The 14,998-nt window shown below is 46.7% G+C and overlaps 1 protein-coding gene and 1 long non-coding RNA gene across 3 annotated transcripts in view; one reads left to right on the top strand and one right to left on the bottom strand.

The window, feature by feature from the left end:
• LOC144755144 (calcium homeostasis modulator protein 2-like) overlaps positions 1-6,310 on the bottom strand; it is a 106,938-nt gene extending 100,628 nt beyond the window's left edge. The window contains exon 1 of the mRNA XM_078643701.1: positions 6,290-6,310. The gene's annotated coding sequence lies outside the window, so the exon portion shown is untranslated. The remainder of the gene's footprint in view (positions 1-6,289) is intronic.
• LOC144755145 (uncharacterized) overlaps positions 1-14,998 on the top strand; it is a 188,720-nt gene that overhangs the window by 115,175 nt on the left and 58,547 nt on the right. The window lies entirely within an intron of this gene.

Below are 14,998 nucleotides of genomic sequence, written 5' to 3' on the forward strand. Positions count from 1 at the left end.
TTCTACGAAAACAAAGCTGCTAGCAAAAACGAAATAGACTGACTGGTCGCGGTAGATAACAAATAAGTTATGGCTGATATAACAATTTAACGTACTTATGTGGATTACTCTCATACATCATGTTTGACTTGAGATTTGTAGCTCGTATCAGTATTAGTGTGATCATATGGTCATTGAATAAAGTTTTTCGCATTCACGCCGCTGTGGGCGTGACCTTTCTTATCACATGATTGTATTTACACGCCCCTTCCGGCTTCAACACGCGTGGACTAACTGTTAGCAAGTGAAGTTGGATGTCTTCGTTCGAGCGAGGGTGGAACCGTTAATATCCAGGTACAGGGGGCATAAAAGTGTGTTTAAATAGGACAAAGTCACAACAGACGCTTGTTGACATGGGTTCACTAACTAGAACTTTAAGTTATAGGGACGGTTGATTCAACTTTGATACGGTTGGAGGATTCAGAACCTCCGCATGGTGCACGGCTGTTAACTGTTTTTTTTGCGAAAGGACTTTAATCACATAAGGTAACACGGCAGAGATCACTGACCAGTACGGTTGAGAGGGAACTATATCGCTATATGTACGGGAGGCAGTTGGCTACACGCTTGTACTGTTTTTTTTTACTTTTTAGCTAGAGAACTTAGGGATTCTAATTTTGGTAGTTGATAAGAGGTCTTTTATTTTCACAGGATAGATCTGTCCTTTTGCTCACCGTTGCTAGAGATTAGTAATACTTTGGTTCACCATTAGGTACATCACTCAGTGGATTGATAGTGCAATCAGAAACACGGGCCTTGTACATTGTGAGTAGCTTATTTTTACATTAACCCTTGGCTTTTTCATCACGATAATTCACATTGGGGTGTATAATTATTTTCCTACACTATCACACAAGGAACCCCGCATGTGCAATTATCCTATCAAACTCCTTGTAACACAACATCTCTCAATAAAATGACATGTATATATTTTTCTTATAGTGCCAACTGAACAGAACCAATTTAAGCAACTTCTGCATGCAACAAGAGAAATAACTACATATTGATAGAAAAAGTGAATTTATTTGCGAGTTTTTTCCCTGAAGAAGGGTCAATCTAGACCCGAAATGCATTGGGTTTTTCATTGTTCATTTTGTTTCAATTTTAGAAAATGATGAATTGTTTTGTTTATTGACACAAATTTGGATCATGTAATTGTGTACTATATTTTTCTCTTTTTGAAGGATTGATCTTTAAGTATAAATGCAGTGTTTTCAACACAGATTAAGTGACTATGGTTGTATGTTTTGATTCATTTTTATGATAATTGCATTTCTGATCAAATTTGGTGACTATTCTTGAATATTATTCAACAGATTGGAAACCTTAGGGACATTAGTGAGCATCTCACAGACCAGGTGTTTCCTGGCCTCGACAGAGCTCTTAGGACTAGGGGGGTAGGGCACTCCCCAGTGGGATTGCTCACTTATTCAAAGTTTAGATTGATAAATTAGGTGAAATATAGTAACTGAGGAGGAGTGCTGCTCTACCCACACAGAGCATTTTTGTATACAGCCCATTCTTGTAGAACAGCACCCAGATGGCTACCTTCAAAGACTTATCTGACATAACATTGAATCAAGCTGACACTAAAGCTTATACCGCGGAGGAAGCAGATTCCATTTATTCTCTTATAGAGGAAGTACGCACCTTTGGTTCCTCCACTGGCACCACCACACAATTGTTAAAACAGTTGGACTACACAATGAGAAAAGAAATTAATCAAAGGTTGCATGCGACCACTCTCATTGAGTATCATAAGGTGAAGAGAATACCACGAGGTTTACGTATAGCGCTGAAACCTATGCTTTTCAAATTTAATAAGTTATTCATGGTGAGATGGAACGCTATTTTGAACAAGTGTTCCTTAGACTTAATACTCCTTATTATTGAAGAATTGTCCACGGTACTAAAAGATTTATCACAGGACATAGCTAGATTAAAGGATGAAATTAATGCTAATATGGAACAAGAGGATTGGACTAAGACATTGGAGGATATTAACACACGTTTGGATACACATGCTCGTGAGGTTCATGAACGTAAAATTAGAAAGTTTCGCCGAGACACTATAGACTACAAGCTGGATGAAGTCTATACGTGGGCAGAGGCATATGCACAGAAACATTTTTTTTTTAAAAACACCACACAAACTTCCTCTGAGGAAAGTGTAGTACCTGACGAGGATCTCACACTACAATGACCACCCGCACCACGAGGTGGTATGGCGGAAGGAGCCAGGGGGAGTGATGGGTTATCTACCTTTACTAGTCAGGTGTCTTTTTTAGAGGTAGGTCAGGATGCCAATTTAACTCCAGACAAAGCTATCAGTATTTCAAAAGAAAACCAACAGGAGGGGAAAAACAAAAAAAAAAACGAGACTGGACGGCCACAACGCATTGTCAAAAAGACAGTCTCATAGTAAACATCTCAGACAGAGTTTTAAATATTGAAGAGCAACAGATTCTGAATAAAGGCACCTCTTTTGTACCAACTTATTGCTCTCATGAACTTGAAACCGAAGTGGCATTATTCAAATTTACTCGAAAACTACGCCTCCAATGGTTCTTTTCAACTCTTGAGGGCACTAACATCAAAGAGACACCAGAACACTTTCGACCCAAAAATAAATTCATGTCTCCCATCTCACATAAAAGCATTGACAATTTTGAATCTTTAGTAAAGAAGGATTTGGAGACAGTGCGAAACATTAAACCCAAACACATGAATTTATCCAAAAAAGAATTACAGATTTTGAATAATTTACGGCAGGATCAAAGCATAACATTTCAACCTGCTGATAAAAGGGGGAGCCCTTCTTATGATGAATACCCCATTTTACACACAGAGGCGTCGATTCCGATCCGGTAAAATATTCCGCCGTACGAGTCGTATTCGTATCCGAATCCGTACGAATGGAAAATTACCGTCCGACCTGCGAATTCCGATTCATTTCCGACGATTTCCATATGAATATCAGCGAACCGTACGAACCACAGTCGGTGACCCGTACGAATAAGCATCATGAATCCTACCGTACGATTCGTAACCAGGCCGTACAAACTCACTAGTACGATCCCGTACGAAAATCCAGTCCGCGATTCGTACGGGCCAAAGTCTTCGCGCATGAAGATGGATTCGTACGGGATTATTCGCGTCACAGCAAGCGGCATCAACACATACCACATGTGTACCCCTCGCTCAAGCCTACGCGAACCCCCCCACCCGCCAACGGCCCGTACAACACACCCGCACGCACAAGTACAACACGCACCCCCCCATCAAGCCTACGCGAACCCCCACCCGCCAACGGCCCGTACAAGTCAATCGCACGCACAAGTACGACACGCACACCCCCCCATCAAGCCTACGCGAAGCCCCCCACCCGCCAACGGCCCGTACAAGTCAATCGCACGCACAAGTACGACACGCACACCCCCCATCAAGCCTACGCGAAGCCCCCCACCCGCCAACGGCCCGTACAAGTCAATCGCACGTACAAGTACGACACGCACCCCCCCCATCAAGCCTACCCGAAGCCCCCCACCCGCCATCGGCCCGTACAACACACCCGCACGCACGAGTACGACACACACACCCCCCATCAAGCCTACGCGAAGCCCCCTACCCGCCAACGGCCCGTACAAGTCAATTGCACGCACAAGTACGACACGCACACCCCCCCATCAAGCCTACGCAAAGCCCCCCACCCGCCAACGGCCCGTACAAGTCAATCGCACGCACAAGTACGACACGCACACCCCCCATCAAGCCTACGCAAAGCCCCCCACCCACCAACAGCCCGTACAAGTCAATCGCACGCACAAGTACGACATGCACACCCCCCCATCAAGCCTACGCAAAGCCCCCCACCCGCCAACGGCCCGTACAAGTCAATCGCACGTACAAGTACGACACGCACCCCCCCCCATCAAGCCTACGCGAAGCCCCCCACCCGCCATCGGCCCGTACAACACACCCGCACGCACGAGTACGACACACACACCCCCCATCAAGCCTACGCGAAGCCCCCTACCCGCCAACGGCCGGTACAAGTCAATTGCACGCACAAGTACGACACGCACACCCCCCCCATCAAGCCTACGCAAAGCCCCCCACCCGCCAACAGCCCGTACAAGTCAATCGCACGCACAAGTACGACACGCACACCCCCCATCAAGCCTACGCAAAGCCCCCCACCCACCAACAGCCCGTACAAGTCAATCGCACGCACAAGTACGACATGCACACCCCCCCATCAAGCCTACGCAAAGCCCCCCACCCGCCAACGGCCCGTACAAGTCAATCGCACGCACAAGTACGACACTCACACCTCCCCATCAAGCCTACGCGAAGTCCTCAACCCGCCAACGGCCCGTACAACACACCCGCACGCACAAGTACTACACGCACACCCCCCCATCAAGCCTACGCGAACCCCCCACCTGCCAACGGCCCGTACAACACACCTGCACGCACAAGTACGACAGGCACACCCCCCAGCAAGCCTACGCGAGCCCCCCACCCGCCAATGGCCCGTACAACACACCCGCACGCACAAGTACGACACGCACACCCCCCATCAAGCCTACGTGAAGCCCCCCACCCACCAACGGCCCGTACAACACACCCGCACGCACAAGTACGACACGCACACCACCCCATCAAGCCTACGCGAACCCCCCCACCCGCCAACGGCCCGTACAACACACCCGCACGCACAAGTATGACACGCACACCCCCCATCAAGCCTATGCGAAGCCCCCTACCCGCCAACGGCCCGTACAAGTCAATCACACGCACAAGTACGACACGCACACCCCCCCATCAAGCCTACGCGAAGCCCCCCACCCGCCAACGGCCCCTACAAGTCAATCGCACGCACAAGTACGACACGCACACCCCCATCAAGCCTACGCGAAGCCCCCCACCCGCTAACGGCCCGTACAAGTCGATCGCACGCACAAGTACGACAGGCACACCCCCCATCAAGCCTACGCAAACCCCGCCACCCACCAACGGCCCGTACAAGTCAATCGCACGCACAAGTACGACACGCACACCCCCCATCAAGCCTATGCGAAGCCCCCCACCCTCCAACGGCCCGTACAACACACCCGCACGCACAAGTACGACACACACACCCCCCATCAAGCCTACGCAAAGCCCCCCACCTGCCAACGGCCCGTACAACACACCCGCACGCACAAGTATGACACGCACACCCCCCATCATGCCTACGCGAAGCCCCCCACCCGCCAACGGCCCGTACAAGTCAATCGCACGCACAAGTACGACACGCACACCCCCTTCAAGCCTACGCGAAGCCCCCCACCTGCCAACGGCCCGTACAAGTCAATCGCACGCACAAGTACGACACGCACACCCCCCATCAAGCCTACGCGAAGCCCCCCACCCGCCAACGGCCCGTACAAGTCAATCGCACGCACAAGTACGACACGCACACCCCCCATCAAGCCTACGCGAAGCCCCCCACCCACCAACGGCCCGTACAAGTCAATCGCACGCACAAGTACGACACGCACACCCCCAATCAAGCCTACGCGAAGCCCCTCACCCGCCAACGACCCGTACAACACACCCGCACGCACAAGTACGACACGCACACCCCCCCATCAAGCCTACGCGAAGCCCCCCACCCGCCAACGGCCCGTAAAAGTCAATCGCACGCACAAGTACGACACGCACACCCCCCCCCCATCAAGCCTACGCGAACCCCCCACCCGCCAACGGCCCGTACAAGTCAATCGCACGCACAAGTACGACACGCACACATAACGCCAACACCTAAACCAGCACAAGGACTATGCTAACGAGTCGCACAACAACACTGAACATGTCTCCTGTGTACACACCATTGAGAATCAATGTCCTGGTCACAGCCAAACAGGCAAACAGAGGTCAACACTAACACCCACCCCATATAACACACACCACCAATTCAAATTAAGGCACACCCACTATTTGACCAATAAAAGGGTCCACACATACAACCCATCATCCTTTGCAACATACCCATTCTTGCGAAGGCACAGACATCTCACCAACAATTGCAGCCACACACCTTCACACATACACCCTATCTCATCTACACCCACACCACCCCCTTCACAATCAGACCCACACACCCTCATCCATACACACCATCACCCCCTCAATCACATACACCCCACACCATGAGCACACCCAAGAATCCAAAGTTCACTAACCCGGAGAATGAGATACTTACAGATGAAGTCATCAGAGTCGAGCCACAGCTGGTTGGCGCATTGGTCAGACAGACCAGCATGGCAGAAAAAACACGCCTGTGGGAGAGGATCGTAGACCGGGTCAATGCTGTTGCACCCATCAGGCGCACCAGGGTGGAATGCCAGTCCAGGTGGTATGAGCTGCGGAGGATGGTGAAGAAGAAAATGGACCAGGACTATGCCTCTGCACACCACACTGGAGGTGGTGGTCCCCGCAGACCTCCTGTATACCATCCCTGGGAGGAGAAAGTCATGGCACTGCTGCCACCGGTGGGAGTACACGGAATTGAAGGAGCCGTTGAGTCTGGTGAGTGTACAAAAAACACATGTTACATGGGTGGACTTACAACAGTGCCCAGCAGCATGGGGTGGGTGGCCATGAGTCCCAGCAGTACACAACCAAATGGGGGTAGTTGCAAGGGGGAGGCACAAAGGGTGGAAGGTGTAGGGTAAGAGGCTGCTCCCATCCCATATGTCCCAGGGACATACCCAAGCACCATGCCCAATGCACAGGGATAGGGAAATATCACTCAAGATAGTAGACCACAGCTCATAAACTATTTCATGTTGCTGACAACCTTTTGGAGATGCATCATTTTGTGACACAGTATGAGGTTCCGTGACGATTTTACTCGTGTTTGTAACATTGTCGTAAATACATAATTTTGGTATCAGTGAACCGCAAATGATCCATTTAGTATATCCTGGTGTTTTCGCTATGCTACGAGCAAGAGCACTCCTGTTACCAACACATTTGTGTTCTACCCGTGGCATCCATCTTAGAACACGGAAGCCATTTTGTATTCCTTGCCCTCACATAGTCAATGGACACGCAATGACCTCTTTTTCATTAAAGGACACGTAGGCTTTAACCGGCGATTCACCTTGCTAGTGACACGTGCACCTTAGGCCAGCAACGCTGTAGCAGCATGACTCGGCAAGAACTGCCTCCCCAGCCTGAGGCCAGTCCTGCTATACTGGTTCTTGTGTTCGTTGGCCTGATCATGATTAAGCGGCCGAAGCTGGTAACCGTGCCCATTTACGACCCACAAACATTTCTTATCCTGTCTTTCTATCTTCTGCACCTGGCTCTGCTCCTTTCCTTCTGGGCCTTTATTAGGGGGAGGTAACGAAATTTACGATGAGGCGGTCCGGGTCTTGAATGAAGAATTGACATGGGATTATGATGGACTAGTGGGAACCCCTCATTTGTAATGTTTTGACATCAGATACTGTTGACGATCCCTGTGCAAACGCCAAATATTTATTGTTTAAAACACGAATGTTTAGAACTGTGGTAACATGTAAAGAATTTGCCTGAAGCCCAATATTTAGTATATAAGGAGCAACCCTCTTTGTACAAATCGAACAGGCTCCTAGATACTGCCCATGTGTAGTTTCTGTGACTTCTGTGTCCCTGCAGTAATAAACCTTTGGTCTTTGACGCCACCATCGAGAAGCCCGTGTTTCTGTTTGTTTGTGCACCGAGACAGGTGGAACTCCGGGGTCTTCGGGTGTTATCCCTGACACCTCTGGACGGAACCAAAAAGTCCAGAACTCCAATTGGCGCCCAACGTGGGGCGACGTCATTCGGTACCGGTCCAAAAGCCTGAAGAGTTCGAGGAGCTTCGTGTGAAGATTTCAGAGGGAGGCGCCCCACTTCATCGATCCCGGCATATCGCAAAAGTGGCCCCGACGTTCTCTTCCACGAGGGTTCCCGTTCAGACGGCTGCAGTGGTCCGTTGCCTTGACCGTCGCCCTGTCTTGGACCCGAGGTGCAGTCCTCAGTACGGCGAAACGTGACGGGTTTCTCCTTGGTGACGTCTTCAGTGCCTCAGTTAAGTATTCAGTGGTTGCTAGTTGGTTTTGTAAGGGTTGCTCCTATTTGGATAATCCTTTTAGTTCTCAGTTCAGTTCAGTTCTGTAAGGTTATCACTGGTTATTCTGGTTACGATAATCATTCTGTTCAGTTCAGGTATCGATACATTTGTCAGTTCTGGTAGGCCTAAGTTCTTGGTTCGAGTGCGCATCTTTTCTGTTTGTGTCTTGTTTGTTCTGTGTTCCGGATTATAAAATGGTAAGTCGGAAAAATTGTATGTTGTCTTGTATTAGTTGCAACAGTGATTCCCAGTTGGAGGACTCGTGTTTGGTTCCTCCGATTGGAACTCCCCTTTATGATCTTTATTGCAAATTTGGTGTGGGCCCTATCTCTTATAACGAGATATGGATCCGCTACACAGAGAAAGAAGTTGTCCTTAGTTGGCCACTACATGGTAGTTTTGAACCTGAAATTCTCGATAATCTAGAAAGAAGGTTGTTTAAGAAGAAAGCCCGGCCGGCAATGTTTGATTCTTTCCGTTATTGGCGAAAAGAATCTAAACAGAAAGAAATTAAAAAGTTGAAGAAAGAACAGAAAGAGCAAGAGTTGACTTTAGAACAGTCTGCTAGGCAGCTACAACTCAACGAGTCTGAGAAAGCGATGGAGGTGGCCGATAGAGAGCGTAATTTAGCGATAGACAAGTGCTATCCTGTTTTGCCATCGAGTACGGCTAAGATAGTAGAGGACCCTGAAAAGGATCCCCTGTTGTCTTACTTGTTACGATCACCCCCACCGTATGCACAGGGTGCTACGGCTCCACCTATACCGAATGTTCAATTACCGGTTGCTGGACAACCTGGTGTCCCTGTTCCCGCTCCCCTGAATCAAGTTCCTGTACCTCCTGTGGTCAATATTAATGTTCCTTCGACAACCCCTCTTCTAGGGTTGCCGGCTTCTTTACCTATGCCTGTGTCGCTCACACCTGCTACTCCGGGGCAAGCTATTTTTCCTGCTACTCCTGCTGTTCCTGATCTATCTGTTACAACTGCTACTCTATTCACTGCCTCTGTTAATATTATGACTCCGCTTTCTTTGAAAATACTTTATTCGAAACAAAATTTCATAAAAGTACATATACAGTATCCATAGTAAATCCATAATAAACTGTACATAAAACAAAACATAAAACAATTCAGACAATGGGTACAAGTTTTGACCTAATGAGCCAAGCATTCGCCACATATTTAGCCACCCCACAGACCATATACATTGAAGAAACGTCTGTTAAAAAAATACGCATAGCTAATCTATGATCCCTCACCCCTAGGTTCCTACAGACAGGTTTCAACCACCTTCCTCTAGGTATTTTGTAGGCTACACATGCAAATAGGAAGTGGCCCAAGGATTCTTTTGGGCAGGAACAACCTGGGCATTTGTACTCTGTTCCTCTATATCCCTTCCAACCTGCCTTGAATGTGTTAAGGGGTAGAATACCATATCGGAGTTTCAGGAACAGTGTTCTATCACGAGGGACCTGGATGAAATCCAAAAAGGGCTCTAACTTCCTAAGGGGCTTGTGATCAAGGAAGGTACTAGTTAAATGACCCCAGTTTGGATTCATGTGTTCTTTGGCAACAACCCAATCCCAATAAAGTTTTTTGACAATTGCTTTTGGGGGTGGCAGTTGCGAGATCCAACTCTCCTCCAGACCTATTGATTTTACAAGCCTCTTTAAATTGTTGAGCCATTTGATTTTGTTTGCTACGTTTAGACTAATCAGCTCATCCAGAACCTGAGCATAATTATAAAGTTCTGGGGTCCTTCTAAGACGAACCCAGAATAACAAGGGGCGAATTTGCACTAGATCAACAACCGATTTTTTACCCATGTCAAGAAAAAGAGGTTTCAGAGGGGACGATAAGGGTAGCGAGACCATATCTCTAATAAACTTATTCTCGGCCACCGCTAAACCTTTTGTATTTTCCGCCCCCCATAGTTCTGAACCATAAACTGCCGCTGCCAATGCTTTCCCTTCATAAATTGCCAGGGTGGGGGCTATGGGACGACTGAAAGATCGACGCTGGTTCTTAAGAATTACTCCTGCAACCCTTTTGAGATTTAAAACCATTTTGGCGATATGGGCTGACCAGCTCAAGTTATTACAAAGTCTCACCCCAAGGTAATCAAATTCCTCTACCACCTCCAACGGGGTGTCATTCAGCCTGAGGTTTACCTTCCTATGTTTCTTTTTATTAGATAACACCATCAGCTTTGTTTTTGAAGTGTTTATTGACAACCCCCTATCTATACAAAAACTGCAAAAACGATCGAGTAGTTTTTGCAAACCCATGGGGGATTTTGACATGAGCAGAGTATCGTCGGCAAAGAGGAGAGTGGGTGTTTTCTCTCCTGCAAGGACGGGGGCATCAGCAGGATCCTCCCTCAAATGGGCTACAACCCCATTAATAAAGAGGGAGAACAAGGTTGGGGCCATCACACACCCTTGCCTTACTCCCCTATTTACCGGGATCTTCTCTGTCAGTTGACCCTGGGATCCCCAACGGATCCTGGCGTAATTCCCCTCATGGAGTTTAATAATGAATTGTAGGAGGTAACTAGGGAAACCCATATTGGATAAGACCGACCAGAGCTTATTCCGTGGAATCACATCAAAAGCTGTCTTTAAGTCTATGAAAGCCAGGTATAGACTACCCTTAGTAATTAACACTGACTTCCAACAGACTGCACAGAATCTAAATACCTGGTCTATTGCACCTATATTGCTTCTAAACCCGGCCTGGAAATGGGACAAAATACTCTTATCCACAAGCCATACTTCTGTACGGTTTATGATCACCCTTCCAACCACCTTCTGAATAATGTCTATCAGACTTATCGGTCTGTAATTGGAAGGGTCGTCCCTATCGCCCTTTTTGTAAATGGTTATTACCTCAGCACCTTTCCAGGAATCGGGAACAGGATGACCAGCTTGTATCAAATTCATCAGATTAGATATGTATCTAGCCCACACATTCGGTTCGTACTTTAACAAGTCCCCTGGGAGACCATCTTGGCCTGGGGCCTTCCCAGGCAATAATTTAGAGATAGCATCTAGTACTTCTCTCTGGGAAAATGGATCTGTGTTGTAAATAAAATTACCACGAGGCGTACTTTCGGGGATATTAGCTGATAATAATGTCAAGCTATCCACATTCTCCTCACAATATAGTTTAAAAAAATGAGAATACCATTCCTGATCCGTAATATGATTTAAAATGGGACCTACTCCCTTTCTATCTAGAGCATTAATTAATTTCCAAAAGGCAACAGTATTTTTACCACGAGCTGCTTCTTTCAACTGTTGCCAATGCTCTTCCTCCCATTCTCTTTTGGCAGATTTTATACTGCACGCATAATCTTTCCTGGCTAACCGGACGGCCACAGAGTCCTTACTACATATTGCTTTAGTAATTGCTTCCCTTTTACTTCTACAATTACTCGTATACCATGGATTACTATTTGGTTTGGTACCGTTAGGGCGGGATTTTTCCGGTTGCTTCTTACAAAAGTGGGCTCCCACTTTACCTATTAAATTACTATAGGAGACCGACAAACTAGGATCGGCTAGATTAACTGGAACAGACTCTAAGGCTGCCAAACTACTAATTTCTTTAGATACCAAGTCTTTGATATTTTGTAGCTTCCCCTCGTCGCATTTGACCACATTCCATTTTAGCTTCCGATTATTATTTACAGGGAAGACCTCTTTGGTTATCATCTCCACTTCCTGTCTAGAGTTCCGGCCACTTACCCATTTAAGTTGCATACATAAGGGGTTGTGGTCACTATAGGAAGACTCCCTAACCACCATATCGATTAAGTCAGGCCAGGAGTATTCATCTAAAAGGATGTAGTCAATACGAGAGGGGCACCCCAGCCTATTAAAGGTCATCGCTCCTTCGCGATCAGAGTTTGTACGGCCATTAAGAGCCCAAAGATTGTAATCTAACACCAAGGCATTCAACTGAATGACCCTAGATGACCATTTCTTGATTGGGCTAAGAGTTAGGGGGGGTATAAATGATCTTCCTTCTACTACATTGGGACCTGATTCTTCTTCCATATCTAACGGTTCGAACGTGCAATTGAAGTCTCCCCCGACTATTATTTTGGATCTGGCCGGGAGTTTGGACAACTCCTCATCCAACAGTTCTAATACTGGAGAAGCAAGCCCTCCCTGGAGACCTCTAGCATAGATACAGAAGATTTCATATCTATGGCCTCCTACACTGTTCTTTAAAGTGATGTGCAAGATGTCATTAGAAACATACTTGTTGGAGGTGACACTACAGTTCAGAGATATTTTTACCCAGATGTGTAACCCACCAGAAGGGCGCCCTCTCCCCAATGAAACAGCTGGAACATAAAAGGTAGAATAACCATTCATGTGTTCAGGGAGTTTGCACCATGTTTCTTGAAACATACAAATATCATATTGGTTAATAAAGGTGTTCCAATCAGGATTTGCTACGTTTTTCTTTAAGCCAGCAATGTTCCATGATAAAATATTAAGTGAAGAACCCAGTGCCTTAATTTCCAATTGTCCTGTGGAAACTATATCCTGAGTACAGTTACCAGCTACTACCAGGGATTCAATTGTGTCTAAACTAAAGCCAGCGTTGGCCACTATATCTACAGGCAGATTTGCTTGATCTTCCAGTAAGGGATGCAACACCCCTCTTCCCAAACGCTCAATGGACCCGTTAGTAAGTCAATCGACTTCCTCCAGGCCGTTGAAGCGGTTATAACATTGGATAGGATAATCCAGCTGTGGACCCAGCCATCCCTCCTTGAACCTATTTCCCCCATTATAAGTTCTACCTCTCCCTCTACGTACTTCTTGCCAGTCGCCGCTAGCAGCCCCTCCCCAGTTGTTATAGCGCTGGTCCCCTTGAGTTTCAGGTCTCCTCCAACCAGTTTCATGCGTGGTAGCCCTAAGCCAACTCCATCTATTATCGTGATTACCCGCAGGCATATAGAAATATGACAGAGGTTTGACAAGAATCCCTGACTCCGCTTTCTGTTCGTCGGAGAATCACTGATTCTGTCTCTAATATTCTATCTCCCTTCTATAAAACTCTGATTAAGACTCCTACCTCTGACTCTGTACAGAGACGTAGTCAGCTTCCCAGTACTGAAGAAAAAGGAATACTAGATTCCACTGCTCTTAGATGGGTTTCGAAAGTTGGAAGATATAATGTACAAAATGTATTAGATACATTTATGCAATGGAACGAACCGACACAACGATATGTGTTCGATGAAATGTGTTTCCTTCTACGTGAGGAATTGGAAGAGGATGACCCTGAATCAAATCTAGGAGAATTAATTAATGTTCAGAAAGAGTTTGCTGCAGGTATGATAGTTGGACAAAATATAAAAGAAGCGATGGAACTGATTTTAAGTTATAGGAATGACTCATCCCTTCGTTCACCGAGAGAATTAGAGAAACGTAGTACGAAACGAAATCGTCAATATCCAATGAGAGAGGTTCCACCAATCTGGCGTGAAGCTGTGCAAGCTAATGCAAACCTTGGTATTGCAGCCGCTCCGGCCCAATTCCAGAGAGTATGGATACATATTCCATGGAAGCGAGCTGAAGTATTAGCAGTGAAACAGGCCTTGCCAGATCCGCGTAAAAATCCTGCAGGGTACTACAAAGAGTTGGCTCAAACAGTTGACGCTTGTGTATTGAATCTTGCTGACATAGATCTGCTATTTGGTAATGTAGTACCGCAACCAATTTGGGCTAAAATTCGTAAAGAGAATCATCCAGTTGCCCTAGGTGGTGACTGGGCAGCTATAATTGCAGCGGATGGTCAACAAATAGGTGGTTCCAAACCTGAACCTTTAATTGCTAATTTGCCTGGTAGAATAATCGATTTAATGAAAACCTTGATGCCAGCATTGCGCGTTAACTGGGACAAATTGTCCGCGTGCAAACAAAAGAAAGACGAAAGCGTCTCCGACTTTTTCACAAGATTCGAAGAGACTTTCGTGGATCATAGTGGTCAGGATATGAGCACAGAAGGAGGCCAGAGATTATTTGTTGATAAATTTGTGCACAATCTGTTGCCAGAACTTAGTGGTAAATTAAAGAATTCTGAAAGTGCGTGGGCTGTCTCTACGACTGCGCAAATACTTGCGACTGCTCAGTACTATGAAAATAGGGATAAAGAAGAGAAGGAAAAATCAGATAAAAAGACGAAAGATTTAAAAACTAAAGTACTTTTACAGCAAGCTTATCCGCCTCGCATGAATCAAACTAATATGCAGCAAGGGTCATATCAAAGAACGGATTATAATTTTCAAAGGCCACAATACCAATGGAATCAATGTGCTTATTGCAAAAAGGAAGGTCATTACAAAAGTGAATGTCCAGTTCGAACGCAAAATAATGCTGCGGCAGCTCAGAGAGGTCGTGGTAGTCCTATGCAAAACTCTAGAGGTCGAGGACGAGGTGCTATGCCTCCGCAGACGAGTGATCGCCCCTCTAATTATTTCGATCAGCGAAATGGACAATCTGCCCAACAGAATAGGTCTCCTCAGTATCATGTCGAAGACTATTATGAAGCTAGTGAGGAAGTTCAGCAAAGTGAGTACTAGGACAGCCATGGACAAAGAGAGGGAGTAGTATCAGTTCCAGTAGATCAGAGTGGGCCTTATGTCGCAGTAGCAACATCAGGTATAGTCGAACCGTTTCTGTTGGATACTGGTGCAGCAAAAAGTTCTATCATACATGCGAAACTCCCTGGCGCACCTTTGTCTGGCTCAACAAACGTTTCAGTAGGTTTTTCGGGCGCCCCTGTTC

This window comes from Lissotriton helveticus, chromosome 5_1, assembly GCF_964261635.1.
Source record: "Lissotriton helveticus chromosome 5_1, aLisHel1.1, whole genome shotgun sequence".
Classification (NCBI taxonomy): domain Eukaryota; kingdom Metazoa; phylum Chordata; class Amphibia; order Caudata; family Salamandridae; genus Lissotriton; species Lissotriton helveticus.